The sequence below is a fragment of the Pagrus major genome, chromosome 9 (genome assembly GCF_040436345.1).
Source record: "Pagrus major chromosome 9, Pma_NU_1.0".
Taxonomy (NCBI): domain Eukaryota; kingdom Metazoa; phylum Chordata; class Actinopteri; order Spariformes; family Sparidae; genus Pagrus; species Pagrus major.
Window position 1 is genome coordinate 20,618,923 of NC_133223.1, and position 20,753 is coordinate 20,639,675.

Below are 20,753 nucleotides of genomic sequence, written 5' to 3' on the forward strand. Positions count from 1 at the left end.
GATAATACCAGCTGAGTGGCGACAATTCAGGTTTTAATAGGGATCTGAGAGGTAAGCCGCTCGCTATTTAGGTTATGTCTGCATATCATGAGAATCTGGGTGGATTAGTATTTAGGATTAAGATATTGTATGTCGAACTTGTCTTTATAGTGTTGGTATGAGCACTCATGTCTGTGTTACGGCTTTTATTGGGCACATGTGGTGTGAGAGCAGAATCTGTGCGTGCTTGTGTGTCAGTACATGAATGTTTCCATGTTTCTGCATGTGTTTGTATGGATCTGCGTGCAGGAGAAAAGCATGCTTGCATGTATGTGGAGGCTTTTTGCCCAACGGCACATGAAATAATGATGTTGGAGTTAAAGTGAGGATTGATTTGACAGCAGTTTGCTGTAAACTCACTTACCTGGTTTCACTCTCTGCTAGGAGTGGAGATATCAGGACTGCAGAACAAACACACAGCTGGGTTCACAAAAACAAACACAACCCACAGTGATATCTGGAGTCAACGGATGGCTGTGAGGTGGGGGTTTGTAAAAACAGCACTCAAGCAGTGTAAAACACAGACACATACATTTTTTGTGTGCTTTTAGAAAAAGGGGGAAATGGTTCGTGAGTCATAGGTCCACATTAGGATCAGTTCAGGATGTGTTTTGGAAGGGAATCCAAGCGTGAAACAAAGGATTAGGGTCTCTTATGTTTGTGTGCGTGTGTTAATGCAGTCTGCCATTAGTGTAGAGCTCTGTGCAGATGTGGCCACAGGGTGAAACAGGGATTGTCCTCTTAGTTAAGAGTTGAGGATGTGCATCAGTATCTTTTAGGGGTCAAAGTAAGAGAAAAATTAGAGGTTTACTTTCTGTTATCTATTAAAAACACTTTAAGACAGATATAAGACATGAGGTATTTACTTCTGGTGTTCTCTAAGACTGAACTACAGAACTGCCTCCGTATCATGACCAGATGTCCCTCCCTTTGGTGTAGTAATTTGCATAAAAGCTGTGTTTAAAGTTATACTATGCAAGATCTTCCTGAAATTTGTTTGACTCCTACACAAACTAAAATGGCATCCGCATCAAATTGTACTCATTCATAGATAACTCCTAATTAAATACGCCTGATTTTATTCATGAAGATGAACACATTATTCCCTAAGAAATAAACGAAAATTAATGGGGTCTTAAATTGGCCGAGACCCATCCTCCATCCAAGTTTAGTGGAAATCTGTTTGGTAGTTTTTGTTTAATCCTGGTGACAAACCAACAAACCAACAAACATGAGACTCAGCAATAAACTATCTCTCCCCTGAATCACTTACTACACATGACTGGCGTGTTTACAAACAGCAACTGAAAAAGTCTCACGTAGTATGCCTTTAATGAATGAAATGAATGCGTCAGTACTTGCATGTGTATGATTACTGCTCTGTGTGTGTGTGTGTGTGTGTGTGTGTGTGTGTGGTTCTGCAGTCCCCAAAGCATCGGTGTCAGTGCTCATTTGTGGTGTTCATCTCACGTTCTGCTGCTTCCTCTGCCTGTTATATTAAGGTGTCGCCTCGTAAATAACATGTGCAAACAGGCATTTGGGTTTACCTGTGTGTGCTTGTGTATTAACCGGTTTGTTTACGTTTCCCACTGTGTGTTTAGTGTGCAGGCATGCGCCTAGTCATCTGCGAAGACATTTCTCTGCAGTGTGTGTGTATGTGTGTGTGTGTGTGTATGTGTGTCTGACTAAGAGACATAGCCAGTGGGGCAGGTGTCAGGTGGAGTGACAGGTGGCAGCTGGGAAATTGGAGGATTTCCTCTTTTTAGCAACGGCTGATTAACTCCCACTCCCTGAACTGTCCATTCACAGAGTCTATAGATTTCCAACCAGGGCTGAACAGTGTTTGCTGTGATTTAACAGTTAAAGTAAAATATATCAGCAAGTTTTAAAAAGGATATTTCGATTGACTGCTGGACTTGTCAGGGTTGGGTGGGTTACTGTAATTATTTACCTGTTAAAAAGTGTAGTCAGTAGCGTAATCCAGGTATCACTGTATTAAAGTAATGTAACTTGATTATTTTCCATTACTTTTGGATTACCTCAATACCAAAGATATGCAAGTAAAGACTAGAGAAAAGAAACTTCAGTAAGACAAACATCTTTTATTTAATCTTCATAACTTTACAGTTGTATTCCTGTTAGTCATCCTCATTTTTACAGAATGCATCTATAATTTATTTAATAGTGTCTCAGAAACTGTAAATATCCTTTTGATTAATTGACAAATTGTTCTCAAACTACCCTCCAGTTTGACCCAAAGGACGGACAGCAACTCATAATTGGTGTTTAGACATCCTTGCTGTTTGTCAACATTTAGACACACAAGAAGAAGAGGGGGGAGACAATGAAAGACAGAGAAGGAAAAGGGGTAATGGAGGGTTAAAATAAGCTCACAAGGAGAACGAGGGAGGGTAGGGAAGGCAGTTGTTTGTTTTCTACATCAGTCCTGTCTGTCAGAGGGGATCGCCCCCGTGGGAAAAGACTCCCATATCATCAAAGAGCAGACAGATACCTGTACAACTACCACTCTGTCCTTATCGTGTTATGTCTCACCTCTCTTATCTTCCTCTTTTTCTGTAAACTAATTTTGAGAGCTGTCTGTCATTGTGTGTTTGTGTGTGTCTGCTGCAGGAGTTAGGAAGTCAGTTTCTATTTTTAATCTGATTCAGTTGCAGATCAGTTTCATCTCCTGGTGAGCTATTGTTTGTACGAAAAGCTTGGCATTATTCCTTTACGTGTGGTGTTTTTCAGGTCACACACACACACATGCTCTGTCTTCCTTTCTTCTCTTCTTGCGTTGACCCAGAGTCAATTATGGTCTCTTGACCTCCCATCACCCTCTCGGATTAGTTGCCGTTGTTATCACACTCCATTAAACTTCCATGAAAGGTTGAGATGGCCAGAAGTCGAGGGCCCAGCTGTCGCCTCTGTAGTCTAATCCACAGATCCTCATCATCCTCCCGTGTGCCTCAGGTCACAATAAAGACACACACACTGACCTAAACATATGTACGAGGTCATCTGGCCTCCAGATCAGTGTTTGATCTGGACAGAAACACACACGCAGTAGACACACTCCAGGCCTACATGTGTGCAGTACTTCACGTGAGGACAAACATCATCATTCAAGTGGACACAATGGGGATAAGAGTGCTTGAAGTGACTTCAGCAGTGAGCCAGGGCCTGTCAGTGGAGGAGGGGTGGTTTGTCTTGTTTGTTTTGCTCTCTCTAACTCTCAAGCTTTGAGGGAGGACGTAACAGTACTGGACGTGTGTCACACCGTCAGGTATGGGGTGGAGAGATGGACAGAAGAGCTGATGGGTGGAGGTTAGCTCAACCATATATATGGCGTCACGGTGGCTCGGTTGGCTGAACATGTGTCAATTAAAGATATAATGTGAAATTTTACCATTAAAATGTCTAAAAAAATGACCAGACCTTTGTTGGATATTTTGTTGAGTTGTGTATTCACGTTATCCCGAATGTTCAAATCCAGAGAAATATATAGTTTTATTCAAGATAATCATTTGATCCTGTCGCTACAACTTTTCAGGAGAGAGCATAACGAGAATAAAACATTACCACGAACATTTCTGCCTGAGTCACCGCAATGGTGGTTGTTTTGGTAACATACTGTGCAGGTAAAAGTGACATTGGTTTTAAGTTTCAAGCTGGATACTGCTACTGTTTTGATAAAAGGAAAAATACTCCACAATCGCCTTGAAAATGATGTCCAAATGTGAGACAAAGGCACAGATCAATGTTTAATAAGATTATGTCAGCAACAACATAAACACAGCTTGTAGTTGCTGAATATCATGATGGTATTTTATCAGCCAGCCTAGCAGCACAGCTTTGTCTGCTTGTTGGTTGACTGAAATATCTCAACAACTTTAGGATGGATTTAATGAAATTTTGTACAAACCTTCATGTTTCCTCCAGCACCACAATGAGATCAGCATGTACGGTTCACGTCAAAATATCAATACATACTGATTCTGAATATATGAAACAGATTCAATACTAATTTTCTGCAGTATCGATACACCTGTAGCAGCTGCACTTTCTGCCTTTCTGAGAGCGAGTTGACAGACACAGATTATTGTTATGGGCATGATTAGACAGAAAAAAACTAGTGTTTCTAAAAACGTCTGACATTTGGTGTTTATTACAAGTAATTCTGCTGTTCTCTAATGGCCAAGCAAAGTACCTTGTTGTCATGTTATACCCTTGTTATATCCTTGATGCACCAACTTTTCCCTGTGGTATCTGAAATGGAAACAACTATAGATATTTTTCAACATATTGTACTGAGGTTAGAAATTCCAGTATCAAGACAACACTACTTCAGAGTGAAATATCTCATCAATTGGATGTTTGATTATTGAATGGTTTTCAACAAAACTGTACGCAGACATTAATGTTCCCCTCAGGATAAATTGTAATAACTTTGCTGATCCCTTAACTTTGCCTCCTGCTCCTTAGTCCAAACTATTGACATTCCCATCAACCTCAGCAACTCATTAGAAAACATAGCTTGCTAACACGCTAAACTAAGAAGGTGAACAATTGCAGAAATTTGCAGTGTGTTTATTGAAAACCCAATTTATCAGTGTGCATCAATGAAACTGTGAGACACCCTCTGGTATAAAAACTTCTACGAAACTTCCAGTCTCTTCCTCTGCATCCTCTATTATTCTCATTGCTGCTCTGCGACGTGACGCCTCCTCAAACTCACAGTGACATCTGACAGCACAGCACAACATCGCAGGTTCCCTCTCGCTCCCTCTTACCTCCTCCTTTCTCTTTTACTCCTTTTTATGTCCTCCCTCGGAGAATTACCATCCCGACAAAACACACACTCTTGCCCCGCTCTGCCAGCCTTGCGAAACAAGGGTCTGATTGGATGATGCCGGGCTGTCGTTACTCTGCTCTCTTTAAATCAATCTTTCCGACAGCCAGTCTCCCGCCTGCCTCCCTGTTCCCTTTTCCCCTCACTGTCCTCATCTCTGCGTTTCCTGCTCCTCTGACCCGTCTGTCCAGTGGAACTAGTTTCTCCGGGTGTTGGTGTCAGCAGCATGTTGACCTTTCTCTCTACTTTATTTCATTTAAAAAAATCCACTGCAGGGTTATGTCAGGAAAATTTAATGCAAATTCGAATGTGACTCAAAAAAAAACAAAACTGCTGGAGTTTTAAGTTGCACTCCACACAGTTGAGCAAAGCATCTAAGAATTAAAATGAAAGTAGGTCATTGCAGTGGTGAAGAAAAGCATGTAGAAAAGTACAACAAAAAGCACAGCTAGATTTAAAAGCGCAATAAGCATTTTTTCATTACAGATATGACATATTTGCATTATGGCCTGTCGGTTTAAACAAGTTCTCACTCAGCTGACTGTTGACAGATTTCAAGATGTGTAAACTGTGTATTGAAGTGTGAAATTACACTGAAATGAATTGTCTTCCATTTAAAACATCCTTAAAGGAAATCCTGTTACTGATATGTGACAGACTACAGACTCATATCTTTGGCTTATTATGAGCAGCATCTTCTGGTAACCTCATTTACCCTCAGTGAAGACAGAAGTAGGTTTCTTCTGATCCGAGTGTTGCAGCGTGTTGCTACTGTGTCCTAAATAACACCCTGAAAGATTTGGGGCCATATATGTAGCTTTTAGTCATTTCCGTGGAGGATAAATTCCCCTTTCTCTTGGCTATCAGCCATGCAGGGTAGATTAAATGGAGGATGGATGGGATGTTTCAAGCCAAAAAGAGTGCCACATTTCCAGAGGCCATTGTGTAGGCGTGAATCAATAAAGAGCGGTAAATAGAGTTGGCTGACGTGACATATGTTGCAGCCGAGAGCCTGCCTGCCATTGATGATTTATTCCGTTCCCTGATGAGTCATGAAGCTGATCAATTAATCAGTGAGGATCAGGTGTCTAATCAGACGAGCTTTAATGCGTGGCGTGTGGCTGCGTTAAATGTCTGTATATTAAGTATCTGCCGTCGCCCCATCTGCGTCCTCCCACACTCTACTCGTGTGTGTGCTCAAGTGCAAAGGTCTCCACGAGTTCCTTCCTGGTTACTCGCAAACAGCAGCATGTGTTGTCCCTCTCACCCATATCCACACACATTCCTCTCTCTTCACCGTGCACGACACCAACAGGAAGGAGAGAGGAAACAAAGAGCCCACTTCCTGTACGTACAGCCAGTGTTCTGCACAATGAAACAGGAAGTGCCTGGCAACTGTAAGGGAGGCCACGGAGTGTGAAGGAAAGATAAAGTGGTCTCTCCATTCCTATAAACTGCTCTTTTCTTTCCTTGTTCCACTTCTAAGGTCTGTCATTTTCCATTACTCTATCTGTCAGGGCTCGAACTGGTTCTGTTTATTTTCTCTTTATGTCCTTAGTTAAAAGGATAAAGTACATGATCCTACAGCCAGATTTTGTTTTTTTCAGGGCCAATACAGATTATTAGTAATCAAGGAGACTGATACCTGATATTTGGAATAGAACAATAAAAATGAAAATCATAGTGTCAAATTTAGAATAACCAGTGATGGATTGTAACAAGGGACAAAATTAACAACTCCAGTATTTCCATTTTCTGCTACTTCATTCTTCCTCTCCACCACATTTTGGAGGCAAATATTGTACTTTTTACTCTCAGTCAAAGAGAGGTGGCTGCATCAGAGCCAAAGTAGCTTATTTTAGAATTAATTAATTATATCAGCAATCGGACAAAAGAAACCCAAATAAACGCTGATTGGATAATCAGAAAAATGCTGTATATCGGATCCGATTTGCAAAGCTTTTGAGCGTTCATGGGTACTTTTCCTTCCTTTCCAGGGCAAATTTGTTTGTGGTGGAGTTCAGTGATGCACAGTCGAGTAAATTTAGGAGAAACCATGTTTATGTCCTCCAGTTTCGGTTAATTTGGACTTACTCTTTCAGCTTAAAAGTCGAACAATCAATCTCATTCAGTGCATTCACTCCCCGTGTCAGACGACCCTGGAGAGCACTGCTGCTGTCACCATGGTGACCTTTGCTTGGGACGGACAATCTTGGACAGCAGGGCGCTCAGGACTGGTGCTGCAGATGCTGAAAGCTTTAAATCACCACTCTGCTGGCCTGGCTTAGTGAGACAGAGACTCGCATGCTGCCAAAAAGTCTGGGAAGGAAAAAATAGAAAGCAGTCTTGGTGCAGAAAGAAGAAGGTTATGCTTCAGGTCCCTGTTTTGTGTCATTTAACAGATAAAACATGTAGCACAAAAACAGGAATATGGAGGACCACTCTTCAGCTCATCATGATTCATCACCTTTCCCTTTCCTCCAACCGTCCACTCTTTACGATTGCGGGCTCAAACCCTCCCCTGGCGTTCCTCCAGGGAGGCAGGTCTTTGCTCGGCTCGTAACTTCAAAGTACATGCCCCCTCCTCTTCTTCCTGTCTACCTCTTCAATCCCTCTCTTCCTTTATTTGTATTCTCACTCTTCTCTCCATTGTTCAATCAATATCTTTCCCCTTCACTGCTTTTTCTCTGTCTTCTTCTTTCTCTATCTCTCAGCGCTTCTTACCCATCATGCTCCTCTTTTTCTCACCCTCTACCTCTCCTCAAGTGAATCCCACCAGCCCAAAGACATCAAAAGGCATGCCTCCCCCTCTTGTACTGTAGCAGTCATTTACAGGGGCAGGCAGGCAGGCGGGCTTCATGCCAAGGCCAGGTACCCTCAGGGGAGGATCCAGAGAGCGTGGAAACACTGCATCTTATCTGGCGCAGTGAGTGTGGAAACAGTAAAGGCCCGTATAAGGAATTATGTCATACTTGGTGGAATGTATGGACAAATGGTGGTGAAATGTAAACTAGGCAGGATGAGGGAACGCTCTTTCTGAGGACTAACAACAAGGCTATAATCTAGAATGACTAAGTTTTCTTTTTTCTTTTTCCATCCTCACAACTATTTTGAGAGGAGCTTCCTATTTTCCAGGAAACGCCATAAAGCCAGTTGTCAAAGCGCAAAATATATACAAGGCAGGCAGCACTGAGAAGCACTGTATGGGATCTATTTTAATAGCTGAACTTTGTACCACATAATATCTCCCTTCAGTTTGGGATTGTATAGCAGGCTTAACCACGGGGCTTTACAATGACATGCCTCTATTATCAAATTCCTGTTCTGCTGCTCTGTCAGGCTTTGCACAAATGTAAGAAAGGGAGAGAAAGTTTTGAAGTTAAAATAGGCTGCTTTTACAAATGTGCTCTTTTGAATTCAGCTCCTTCAAAGTAAAGCTTGAAATAGAGATTCATCTGAAATCTGTGTTCTTTCAAAATAGTTGCATACTGATACATAAAAGTTAGTTCTAGTATGAATTGAAATTAAAAATGGCTTACTGTTTCTTTTTTGTTTGAATTTGAGGTAGTGTGCCACCTCATATTTGCCGTAAGGTGTGATTTGCTGACCAGCTCACCAATATAGTCACTCCTGCTTCCCACTTTCTCCCTGACGGCTTCCGCCAACTGGCTCCCCTAAGCATCAAATCTGCCCCCGTCACGAGTGAAGGGAGCAGGCAGAGCAATTGTCACATCTCAGCATTCAGCATAAATCCCTGTGCCAGAATAAGAAGGCCTTCAGCTCAGCACCAAATGTCCATAACTTAGTTGTGTTCAGCCTCTGAAGTTTGAAAAAAAGTTTACTGAGGAAGCTGAGCTAAGGAAACATTAGCGCAAATAACAACAGCATGATTGAAAGAAACCATTTGGCCAAAGATGTACTTGCTTTTGACAACATGTTTGGGTATGCATGATGGCTGCCTCGCGTATCCTGCATCTGTTTGGAGTGTCAGTAATGCACACCCTCAGAAGCTAATGCGTTCGCAAAATGTAATAAGCACATGAAAAGTAGGAGCAGTTTAGCTCCAGTATGGGGATGTGACAGGGTCAGGGGTCAGTAAGCACATCAGCAGCGGGGACAACAAGCTCACATGTGCCATTGCATAACCAAGCATCTTGGGTTTGTTTAACACCAATCCAATGTGTCACAATGGCAACTCTTAGAGGACACACTGCTTTTTTGCCTTCTCTGATGAGGAAGCCTTTTAATTCACAATGTTACGATGGTAGAGGGCTCAACATACGTGCCAACCCTCCTGATTTTCCTCTTCCAGTTTCCTCCTGGGATCACAATTCTCCTGTATTTCTCCCGATTTATGACACATCTTCACACCTTTTCCCACTGTACAGTATGTAGTCTGCTGTGAGTGTGAAATGGAGTAGAGAAAGAAAACATATTTAGAACATCCTGACAAGAAAAATCCTGTTTCTTGCGTAAAGTTTCGAGAAAGGAGGCAAATTTTTACGTTGATCACAGGGTCGCACTAATGTCAATCACCATTTAAAGGTTAACAGTTACTACATTTTAGTGCCTTTTTGTCCAGTTGTTTGCAGCTGGTTTGTCTGTTGATGACTCACCAGTGATGTGATGGGGCCCTGCTCAAGTCAGAGCTGCACCCTTCGCTCTGCTCTACTAAGACAATACAGAGGACACAGTGCTACATTACCAAAACACACACACGTACAGTATGTAGCAAACACACAGAAATATGCACAGGTAGACCCACACAGACCCACACCCCTACAGTACGCTCCTGTCTCTGTTCAGTCAGTGTTGACCTTGAATCAGAGTGTAGAAGGTAAATGTCCAGTGTGCTGCACAGATTAGTTCAGCCAGAAGAGAGCTGTGCACTTGCATTAGCATTGCAAATCCCTTAGAGGGTAGGTCACAGGCTGGCATCGCTCTCTCATAGGTACAGTAAAGAGCAGACATCTGTCACTCACCCTTGCATCCCTCCTTCCCTCCCTCTCTCTGTCCTCTGCAGTGGCCCACATCTGCACGCTCAGCACTCGGGCTGTGCATAAAGGGACATGGCTCTTTTTTAGTGAAGTGCTCAACTGCCTTTGAGATCAGTAGCGGTTCAAAGGTGTATTGTTATTAATGTTACAAGCAATGCTGGGCTCATACTGTCACTATCAAAACTATAAATATGCACAGGGTGTACTCCATGTCTTAATGATCAAACTCAGTGGTGCACAATTGCAATAACAATAAGAGAGTATTGGTGTATTTCCAGTACTGTAAAATTGTGTCACTTCTGTTTTTTAGTCTGTTTGTCAGGAGGAGGAGGATATTAAAACGAAACTTTTTAAAAAAACAGGCCATCATCCAAGGAACAACTGATTAGTTTGTGGTGCAGGTCCAGGTTTTCTGATGATTTCTCAACAATGTATTTTTGAGCATTTTTGCTGTTTACTATTACAGTAACTGAAATCAAAAAATAGATCCTGAAACACAGATTAAAGGGGCACTATGTAGTTTTGGAGAAGAATTTCAAACTCAGACATTTAATATTTACAATATTAATAAGGTAATAATATAAACTCAAAAATATGTATTTTCTCCATAACTGAATAAACAAGCTGTTCTCAGAGGAAAATAAGGTCCCCAGAACACTGTATGAAGCTGGAAAGGTGGCAGGGGCCGCCAAATATAAACAATGTTTAAAGAAAACAGGATGTTTATTTGTTTTATTCAGTCACGAAAATAAAGACACCTTGTTAATTTATTCTGTTCAGGCATAATAAACGTCTGTCTCTTCTGATAAAAATGTATCCCCAAAACTACATAGTGCACCTTTTAAAACATTATTTACACTCTCTTATATCACTGCAACAAATTGAGAGGCTTGTGCAGCTTTAACAGATGTATGTTTTCTTTCTGCAGCAGATTACCAACAGATTAATAGATTATATCCCCTAAAGTAATAGAGATCATCATTTCAGCACTCACAGTGCAGCTCAGCTGTAAACACACACGTGTAAACACAAACCCATATGGAAAGATGATGGGTGCTCGGTGCTGCATGCCTGAGCGGGTCATGAAGAGCTTCGTACTTTGTGTAAGCGTAGCTCTTTGCTTGCGCTGCTTCAGTAAAGTGATTGCTTTTTTATAGCTTGGCCTTTGTTGAAGAGAGCTGATCACACAGAGCTCAGCCTCATTAAGAGTTACACTCATTAGAAAACACACACACACACACACACACACACACACACACACACACACACACACACACAAACACACACACACACACACACACACACACACACACACACACAACCACTGTGATAGATAAGGACAGGCTAAGTGCTGCCACTTCTCATGCATACAAACAAACTCTGAAGCCAGCTTTTACCTCCGTGCTGGAGCTCAATCTGTCAATCCATACATGACAGCATCGGGATGTCTGTACAGTACCTCTCACACAGAGCCCAGAGCCACCCCAGGCAAGAGTGGAATTATGTGGTTAATAGTCTGAAATAGTCGTGTAATGGGCTGTTATCCATGAGAGTTTCCGGGCTTATACTCCGGTAATTGAAAAATGATTCTTATTTAAAGTGAGTGGGCAGCATTAAACTTTTGGTAGATCAACTCAGTGGCTCAGGATGTCAATATAGATATAAATAGTCCCATGTGGCTGTGTGCGCAGAGACTGAGGAGGAAGAGGGAAGAGGAGAAGAAGAAGAGGAGCTCAAGGCTAGATAAGATTAAGGACATAAAGAGGAGGTCAGCGGAGTGATGGTTGTGGGAGCACATCGCTCTAGCACCCTCTGTTGGACAGATCAGACAAAAGCCCACCACTACTTCACTGTCAGCATGCACTCCGATGGGGTTGGACGAGATGCTATCGTGAAACACGATAAGCCTGTTTGACAGGAGCGCTATTCCAACTGTTATCCAGCAGTGTGGAGCATCAATTCATCACAGCGAAATGAAAGTGTCATGTTGACTGTAGCTCAGGGGCAGAGGATGCCTTATTTTGTTAATAGTTAATAGTTAAAAAATGTGTGTGTGTATGTGTGTGTGTGTGTGTGTGGTTGCGTGCGTGCATGTGTGGTAGCAGTTGTGGCTGCTGTGCCACTGACTAATGGACTCATTAGAACAGGAGCTGTGCACATGTGCTCCAGCTGGACTCTCTCCTCATCTTACCTCTGATCTCGTTAATGTACTGCTCACTGTGTGTGTGTGTGTGTGTGTGTGTGTGTGTGTGTGTGTGTGTTTAGGTGAGAGGGCATGTGTTTGTATATTCACAAATTTAAACGTTTCTTTGCCATTGATGTACGTGTGTGGCATATGTACTTTGTGTGTGTGTGTGTTTGAGTTGAAATGTTTGTGCTGTTTTTGTGGGTTTATCGCAGCAGGGTAACCAGTCTAGTTATGTGTGTGTGGTGGAGGGGGTGGATCTCAGATGAGACTGACTTTAATGAGCTCTCCCTCTCTCTCTCTCTCTCTCTCTCTCTCTCTCTATTTGCCATTGCACTCAAATTTTCCTGTTACTTTTGAACTCTTGTATAGAACTATCATGAGTAGTTGATAATGTATTGTTGTGGACTTGATTAGTTCAAGTTTTTAAAACATATCATGCCCCTTTTACACTGGACAAAAAACACTAACACCCTCTAACATCTATTGTCTTTTTAAGACAATAGCCAATTTATAAGAAAGGTCCTTTTTTGAGTCTCATTCCCAAGTCGTCAAAAACTGACTCTTTGCCTGATGACCCAACCTACAATCCCAAGGCATCAGCATTTAACAAGTTGGGAATGAGACTCAAAAATCTACTTTCTTTCAGAATGGACCTTTAATGCAAATTAGTACAAATGGCATTTACTCTCACGTCAAATGACTCTGCAGGTGTCAATCGTGTTTATCAGCTCCAGCTCCGATCAACTGAATGGAAACAAAACAACACCCGGGTGGACACACTAATTTAAGCCCCGCTTGTTAGTACTTTTCCATCCATCTTTGTTCAAGCAGCACTTGAGCATCGCTCAGCCTGAGCTGAGTTTGAAAGAGAGACTGAAGTTAAAGATATGAATAAAGTAACCACTGTTAGATTGATGCTGTGAATGTGAATTTGCAACTCTCAACAGAGATGAGAAAGAAGCGAGATGTCTCACTCCTTAGCATCTTTCGTTATTAGCTCGATGTGTCTAATTCAGAATATTGTTGATTCAGAAAAACAAATAAAAACAAGGTTAACGTCTTCTGGATGTATTCTGATGAGTTATATACTGCTGCTTTCTACTGTTCCCCGTTTTTCCACCGCAAGAAACAAACAAACAAAAAACAAAACAGAACTCATCTCCTGGCGATGAAAAAGGGGACGAGCTAGGGGACGGCTATTTTTATCAGGTTACCGGCTAATTTTGTTGTAAACATGGTTCTACACCTGTTTGTATATGAACCCTATTTTAAATACAGTTCATATAAATTGTTTTGGAATAATTAATTCTTGTATTTATTTTGCTCTTTTAATACAAAGTGCTATGTGGTTTACTGCATCCTCATGCAACCAAAATACAGGTATCGCAATCAGAATCGGATCTGTAGAAAAATGGATCGGTGCGTCACTAAACTCAACTCTGCTGGTGTCAGTATGTCTGTGCAGCAAGTTTTGTTCTTCTCCTCCAGTAATAAATATCTTGTCTGAGGGCGACCAGATGTTCCATCCAGCCCTGGACTTGTTAACAAGGGCTGGGGCAGTGTTGAGCTGTGGTGTTAAAATTTAAAGGGCTTATGTCCGGCCTTGAGAGCCCTATCACTGCTCCATTTAATTGCTTGGGTGCAGCCAGAGGAGCACAGTTGAGCCGGTTGTGTGGCGGAGAAAGTGAAAGCGCCACGCTACTGAATTATAGATAAGAAAACACATGCATGCATGAGAGTGGAAGTATGTAGTGGCAAAGGCTTGTACGGGTGTTGTGGCTTTGATCTCAATGATAGTTGGGGCAGTTTTAATTTAAATGATCAATTTTACGTTATTAACACCCCAGTGTTGTGTCTTTATTTCTTCCTGGAAACATTCCACATTGGTTTATGATCCGTGGAGGAGGGTCACCACTGCATTGATGGTGAATGAAAATGAAAAAATTAAAAGGACCAGAGGAGAAGGACAGAACAGAGGGAAAGGAAACGATGAGAGGTGTAAGAGGATAAAAAGTAACCATGGAACTTGGAAGAGAAAGTGATGGTAGATTTACATTTTTAGATCACACAATAGCTAAAAGAATGTGTAAAATTCAAGGTCTTAAAAGCCTTGTGGTAAACAAGGAAGAAGGTTGATAACTTACTTTGCATGTACTCATAGAGACCCCTGGTTACTTAGTCGACCGTGTATTTTCAGGCATTGGAACGGTGGGTTTGTGATGCAGAGAGGAAGGGAAATGGGAAGAGAGAAACAGATGGTGTTTGACAGGAGGTGAGGCATGTGGTCATCCTGTCCAGAGCCTGGTGAGATCGGCCTGTTCACTGTTTGTTGAATTGTTGTGGACCAGTTATTGCATCTGTGTTTGTGAGCAAAACACAGTAAGAGACCACAAGCCATCTAAATGTAATCCATTTCATGAATACCTCCAACACTGCTCAAATTAATCATTTAAGTCATTCAGTTAACAAAAATTGTAATTAATTGTGAGGACTTGCCACTTTCCTTTTTCTTTCATGTCTCTGTAAATGTAATATTGTTTGCATTTGTGTTGTTAGTCAAAACGAGCAATTTGAATACATCCCCACAGATAGTTCAGGAACAAGAGTCATTTCCAGTGTCTGTGTCACAGGGGTTTCGCCTATGCCCTTCAGGAGACTAGTGTCATGTCTTCAAACTGTTTATTCCAATGGCAGATGTGAATGTCAGCACAGATTATTCCTTTCTTTCGCCCCATTTTTGCCAAACTTTCTGAAACAAAATTGACATTTTTCAGACACATAAATCAAGACAAAAAAAATCAACTTTGTCCAAGGCCTGTCTATGTCTCAGCAGTGCACTCACTTGAGATCCAGAGCGAGCATACATAAATCTTTTGCTGTATCTGGTGTTGTGTTGTTTTGACATGAACAATCAGTGGGGATAGGGGAGAGAGGCGACTGTGCCTACTGAAGAGACAGGAAGTGTATACCATGTCATAACACTGACGCAGCCTGCAATGTGTAGAACATCTTTTGACATGCCTTAAAGACAGTCTTCTATATTTTCAGATATTTTATAGAGGTCAGGGATTGGTGTAGCACTAAAACTGAGTTGGTGCCCCACCGTGACTTAATGTATTTAACGGATAATGAAAACACAGCCATTTGTAATTACATTGACATTTAAAGATATAATATGTTAGATTTCTGCATTAAAATGTTATATACTTGCTAAGTTTTGTGTTTACATTATCCCAAACACAATGTTCAAACACAGTGAAATCTGTTAGGGATGCACCGATTGTGAAATTCTGGGCCGATGCCGATGCCGATGTTTAAAATAACAACATGGCCGATGGCCGATGGCCGATGCCGATGTTTTTTCTTTTTGTTATTTATTTCGTTTTTGGTGCCACAGAAACATTACTGAACTATTTTAAATGTCTTTCAGCTCTTCATCATACTATTAATTAGCACAAATTAAATGAGACAAATTTATGAAACAAAAACAACCTTTAATATCAATTTTTAGTTGACATTAACCTTACGGTAATTAACATGACAAGTTCTTTTCTGAAAAATAGCCCAAAAGCCCTCTTAGACTGTTGACTAATCAGTGAAAATATTTATTCAGCACTTACATTGCCCAACAAAATTATTTGAGTGGTTCTAGCCTGAGGAACACAAACTTAGTCAAGGAGTTTTTTTTTCAGTACCTACATTGCCCAGAAAAAAATATTTGTCAAAAATAAAATGTACATCAAGTGTAAATGTAAAAACAATTGGAAAATAAATAAAATATGTTATTAATAAATACAAACATAAATAAATAGGGCTATGTTTTTCACCTTGTGTATTTTTCATACAGAATAAAACATTACAGTGTTTCAGAACTTATGGGCTGGAACATGGGGCATATTTATGAAACAAAACTGGCCTCTAGGGAAAAACAGTCCCATACAGTGGGCCTCCTCTTCATTAATGTGTATCTCTCACCTACTTCTTAGTAAGATGCATGTTTTTCTTTACAAAGATAAGCATCTCTGCCTTGTCGCAGCAAAGTCTATTTCTTTTTTCATCCAAGATATGAGACACAGAGCTGAACAGCCGCTCACTGTCTGTGCTTGTGCATGGTGCACAGAGGTATTTGCGTGCCATTTGTGCCAGTCCTGGAAAACGCAGGTGATTATTTCTCCAAAAGCCGAGTGCAGTCTCACCTCTGGGAATGGGGGCCTCTGCCAAGAATATATCAAGTTGTTGGGATACAGAGGTACTTGGCCTCTCTGGCCCATTCTCCTCCAGAATCTCCTCGAACATATCATGCAGGGAGGGTCCTGCTCCGCTGGGTCGTTGCCTCTTGCGCTGCAGGTGTGCGCTCTCTCCATCGCGCGTCTCATCCTCGGCACCGGCAGCAGGCAACAGGTGCGCATGAAGTATTGCTCGTGCGCGTTGTTTAACATCCTCATCAAAGTAGCGATCTTTGTATCTGGCATCCAACAAGGTAGCAATACAGAACATGGGATCACACTCGATTTGATCGAAGCGTTTATTTACAGCATCCAGTAATGCGGTCTTTGTTGTTTTAACGCCGTGGTCGGTGTCAGTCTGCTTGCTCAGAAGACGTCTCAGGGCTCTCACAGAGGGAATGACGTCGGCAGCTGATGCCTCTGATGAGCTAACTTCTCTGGTCAACTGTTCAAACGGGGAGAGCAGTGTTATAAAGTTTTCAATTAATTGCCACTGCTGCGCGCTGAGGGTGGCGGGGAGGTCGTAGTCTGCGGCATATGTAGCAAGTGTGCGCTTTTGTTCAAGCATGCTCTCCAACATGTAAAATGTACTATTCCAACGAGTGGATATATCCTGCTGTAGCCTTTTTGGTTTCATCCCCAACTGGATCTGCACAGCCTGGAGACGCGAATAGGCGAGGGGTGAGTGTTTAAAGTGGCCGACGATTTTTCGGCAAATAGCCACAACATCTGTAATGCTGCGCTGGCTAAAAACACCATCATGGACCGCAAGTTGCAGAGTATGTGCCATGCAGCCAAAACTAGCCAGACCACTGTCCATCATAGCTTTCGACATATTCCTAGCATTATCTCTTACCACAGCATGCACTTTGGTCTTGTCAATGCCCCAAGCCTGGAACATTTTTTCAAACGCATCCGAGATGGCAGCTGCGGAGTGTGAGCCCGTGAACTCTTGCGAGTGCAGCACTGCTTTTATCAGGTTGAAGTCCTTGTCAATCCACTGTGCCGTGAGGCTAAGCATGCTCACGGGGCTGACATCTGAACTCCATATATCAGTGGTAAAACTGATTGCAGTGATGTCACGGGCCAGTAGCTCATGAATGTGTGTGGCCACAATGTTGTGGATTTCTGGGAGACAGACCTCGGCGAAGTGACGTCGGCTAGGCACCTTATAGCGTGGCTCCATAAACTGCATCAGACTCCGAAACCCCACGTCCTCTACTAAGGAGAAAGGTTGGTCATCTAGAGCGATGAACTCCATCACCTTCTTTGTTATTTGTTTTGCTCTAGCGCTGTCTGGAGCCAGTTCTTTTACTCTCTCAAAGGCCGTGTCAATTAAAGTCTGAGTCTTGCCGGCGGTGGCTGTTTTCGCTTTCTTGGCAGCTTCATTTTTCCGTTTGTGGTCAGCTTGCAGATACTCCTTGTACACCGCTGCGTGCCGGCTTTTCAAATGTCCAATTAAATTTGATGTGTTAAACGACTTTCTGTCGGTCCCACCTCTTGAAATATTAGTTTTACACGCATTGCAAACAGCATGACGGGGATCGTCCTCCGACACAGTGTAATATTCCCACACGGTCGCCATCTTCTTTTACCTGACTAAGAAAAGTGTGGCGTTGGCGCCCTTTTGTGGGCATAGTTATGTCCCCCCCCCCCAAAAAGGAAAATAGAAAGGTTCCTCCCGAGCACAGCGTTCATGCGACATTTAAATCAACATAAACATCGGCCACTGCCATCGGTGAATGTAATCTTTTTTTGCCGATGGCCGATGGCAGTTAATTAGCCGACCATCGGCCGATGCCGATGGTCGGCCGATGCATCGGTGCATCCCTAAAATCTGTAGATTAACTCAATGTAACGTTGTGTATTATTTGCGATAATTTCAAGATAAACGGCAACATATGTCAGAGAGAGAGGAAGGATTTGGCGAACCTGACAAAACATAACACCAAATTTAATACATTACCTCTGCTGTGAACCAAATTTCTGCCTGAGTCACGTCAGATAGACTTTTTATCTACAATGGTGAAGACAACAACTTGCATGTTCCCACGCTACTTCACGACATCATCAAACTACATCTTATGTTTTCATTGTTTTGAATAAGTATCTCCGCGCTGAGATTATGTGATAAAGAAAATCATTGCTAGTTGACCAGCTCTTATCTCCAGGTTCTCAATGTGCTTCAAATGTTATGCAGCTTAATGGATAAAACCTTCTCAGATTCAAGTTTGTGAAGAGATAAGAAGAATGAAAGCAAGCAAACCTTTGGAGGAAAGGTGACATGTTGCAGATCCCTGATATCATTGTTGTTTGTCGACAGTGCTGTCGCCGTTCGGTTTGCTTCTGCATTGCGGGTGTAAGCTACATAGTTGTGTTTGAGCACATTTGTTCTGCATTGGGTTTCCACCTGCTCATTCTGTTGACCTGCTCCGATGCCGTGTTGATTTTCTCACCTCGATAACCCTGCTTCGCTCTCTGCAAAGAGCTGTGTATATATGGAAACATATGGTTTCACATTTGCAGTGATGATAAGAAATAATGGGCCTATGGTATGTCTCGTGTGGGGTAAACACTGCAAGCTCTTTCATGTAATCACACACTGATGCTGGGCTCCCCTCCAAAGCCTTGATCGTGAATCACAGGCGAAGAACAAAAGATTTTGCCGTATGGCTTGTTAGACTTGCAGCAGAACTAGTTAGCCCTGGCCCCTGACATATAGATATGCACACAGTTGGGGGCGAAAGCCTGCATCTGTAAAGTGTATTTGTTTCTGCACTCTTTAATTGGATTTCCACGCTGCCCATGTGTATATGTTTCACTGTTTTGTTTGTTTGTACATCGGCTCTCTCGAACCCCACTGTCCCTCTGTATAGCAAAGGTGGTTATGTGTGTATATATGCAAAGAGCTTAAAGGCTAAGCCTGTGTCAGGCCGATGAAAACACGGTCATTCATATGGTAATAACCAAGCAGAGAAGAAGACAATAAATCTCTCAACATCCTCTGAGACCGTCCAGAAGTGAGCAGGGAGCTGGGAGCTTCAGATGGGACGCCGTCCCAGTCGTATCTCAAACACCAGGGACGCAGGGTTTCTCTCCACATGCTGGAAGTGCTGCCTCTGCCAAGTAGGTGGTAGACATAGTCAGTAGCATTAGTTATTCATTATGTTACATTTGTACTAGGACAGTTGGTTAAAGTTATCTTTTTAAATTGTAATCTTTTTCGCTCGTGTCTGTTTGTTGTTTTTTTGGTTTGTCAGCAGGATTACACAAAAACTACTGAACAGATGACTGAACTAACCCCATTAATATTTAAAAACTTTTTCTCCCTTTCTTTAACATTGCAAAATAGGATGTTTTTCAACATTTTCATTAATTTTTAGGGAATAGATCTGGATGAAAGAAAAAAAATCTGATGTATTTAGGTGGCTGGTATCTATAAATGAGTACAATGTGATGCAGATACAAATAGAAATCTGGATCTTTTGGATTTAAATTAACTTTTTGTGATATTGGATAAGGTTTCATTGAAGTTAAGGGGATTGTTGGGCCTTGGCGGAGGTATGCACTCTACTGAGTGTCATTCCAGTTGTCACTTTGTCTGTATGGTTTAATAAGGAAGGCAAAAACGCAGTAATGATTATCTGGCAGGCTTATCTGGACCATATTTGTCTCATTGCACTGCCTTTAAAATCAAAAAATGCTAAATGTATCAAACAAGTCTAATTTTCAGCCCTATTTTAATCAGAGCCTTGCTCTGTGAAAACATTAGTTTCCTGCTCGGGTTATTTAACAGGTCCCATGAGGCATGTAAAACAGTCGGACTGCACGCGGCATGTGTGGCTGAGCATGTTGAATAGCATCTGCACAATGGCACAAGATTTCCCATCAGGGCAGGCCATTCTGTGTTTTTCGACTCTTTTTGAATTGAGACAAATTAGATTGTTGAGTTTTAGAATAGAGCCGTGATGCCCTGAAATGAAGGCCATTAGTGAAACTGAGTTTGACTTTGCCTGACTTGACTTCTTAGCTCACAATGAGGAGCATAACGATCGAGTACAAAAAGTCTGGTTTCAGCCTCCTAATCACTGAACAGTGGGTGTGTGAAGGCTGCTTTTAGCTCAATTGATTACTGCTGGATATTTCATTAATTTTCTGTGAGTTTTTGAATGAGCACAAGTTGGATGGAGCTCCAGTTTTAGTCTGAGCAGCTAGTTAGGCACTAGTCTTGCTATTTGTGCTTATCGGTGGAGCTCTAACGCTCTGTAACTACACCATTGGTGCAGACACCAAATGACAGTAGCACACATGGTCTTCTGCAGCTCAAGAGAGAAACAGCTCATTTATAAGTGCACCATCAAATAACTGAACCAGCAGAGAGTACAGTAAGGTTTATATGTAACATGTAAAATACAGTAGTTAGTCCATCACAGTGTAGCTGTAGGCAGACT

General features: G+C 41.9%; 1 protein-coding gene across 2 annotated transcripts in view; it reads left to right on the forward strand.

Moving 5' to 3' along the window:
• dip2a (disco-interacting protein 2 homolog A) overlaps positions 1-20,753 on the forward strand; it is a 104,150-nt gene that overhangs the window by 31,199 nt on the left and 52,198 nt on the right. The gene's annotated exons all lie outside the window — the stretch shown is intronic.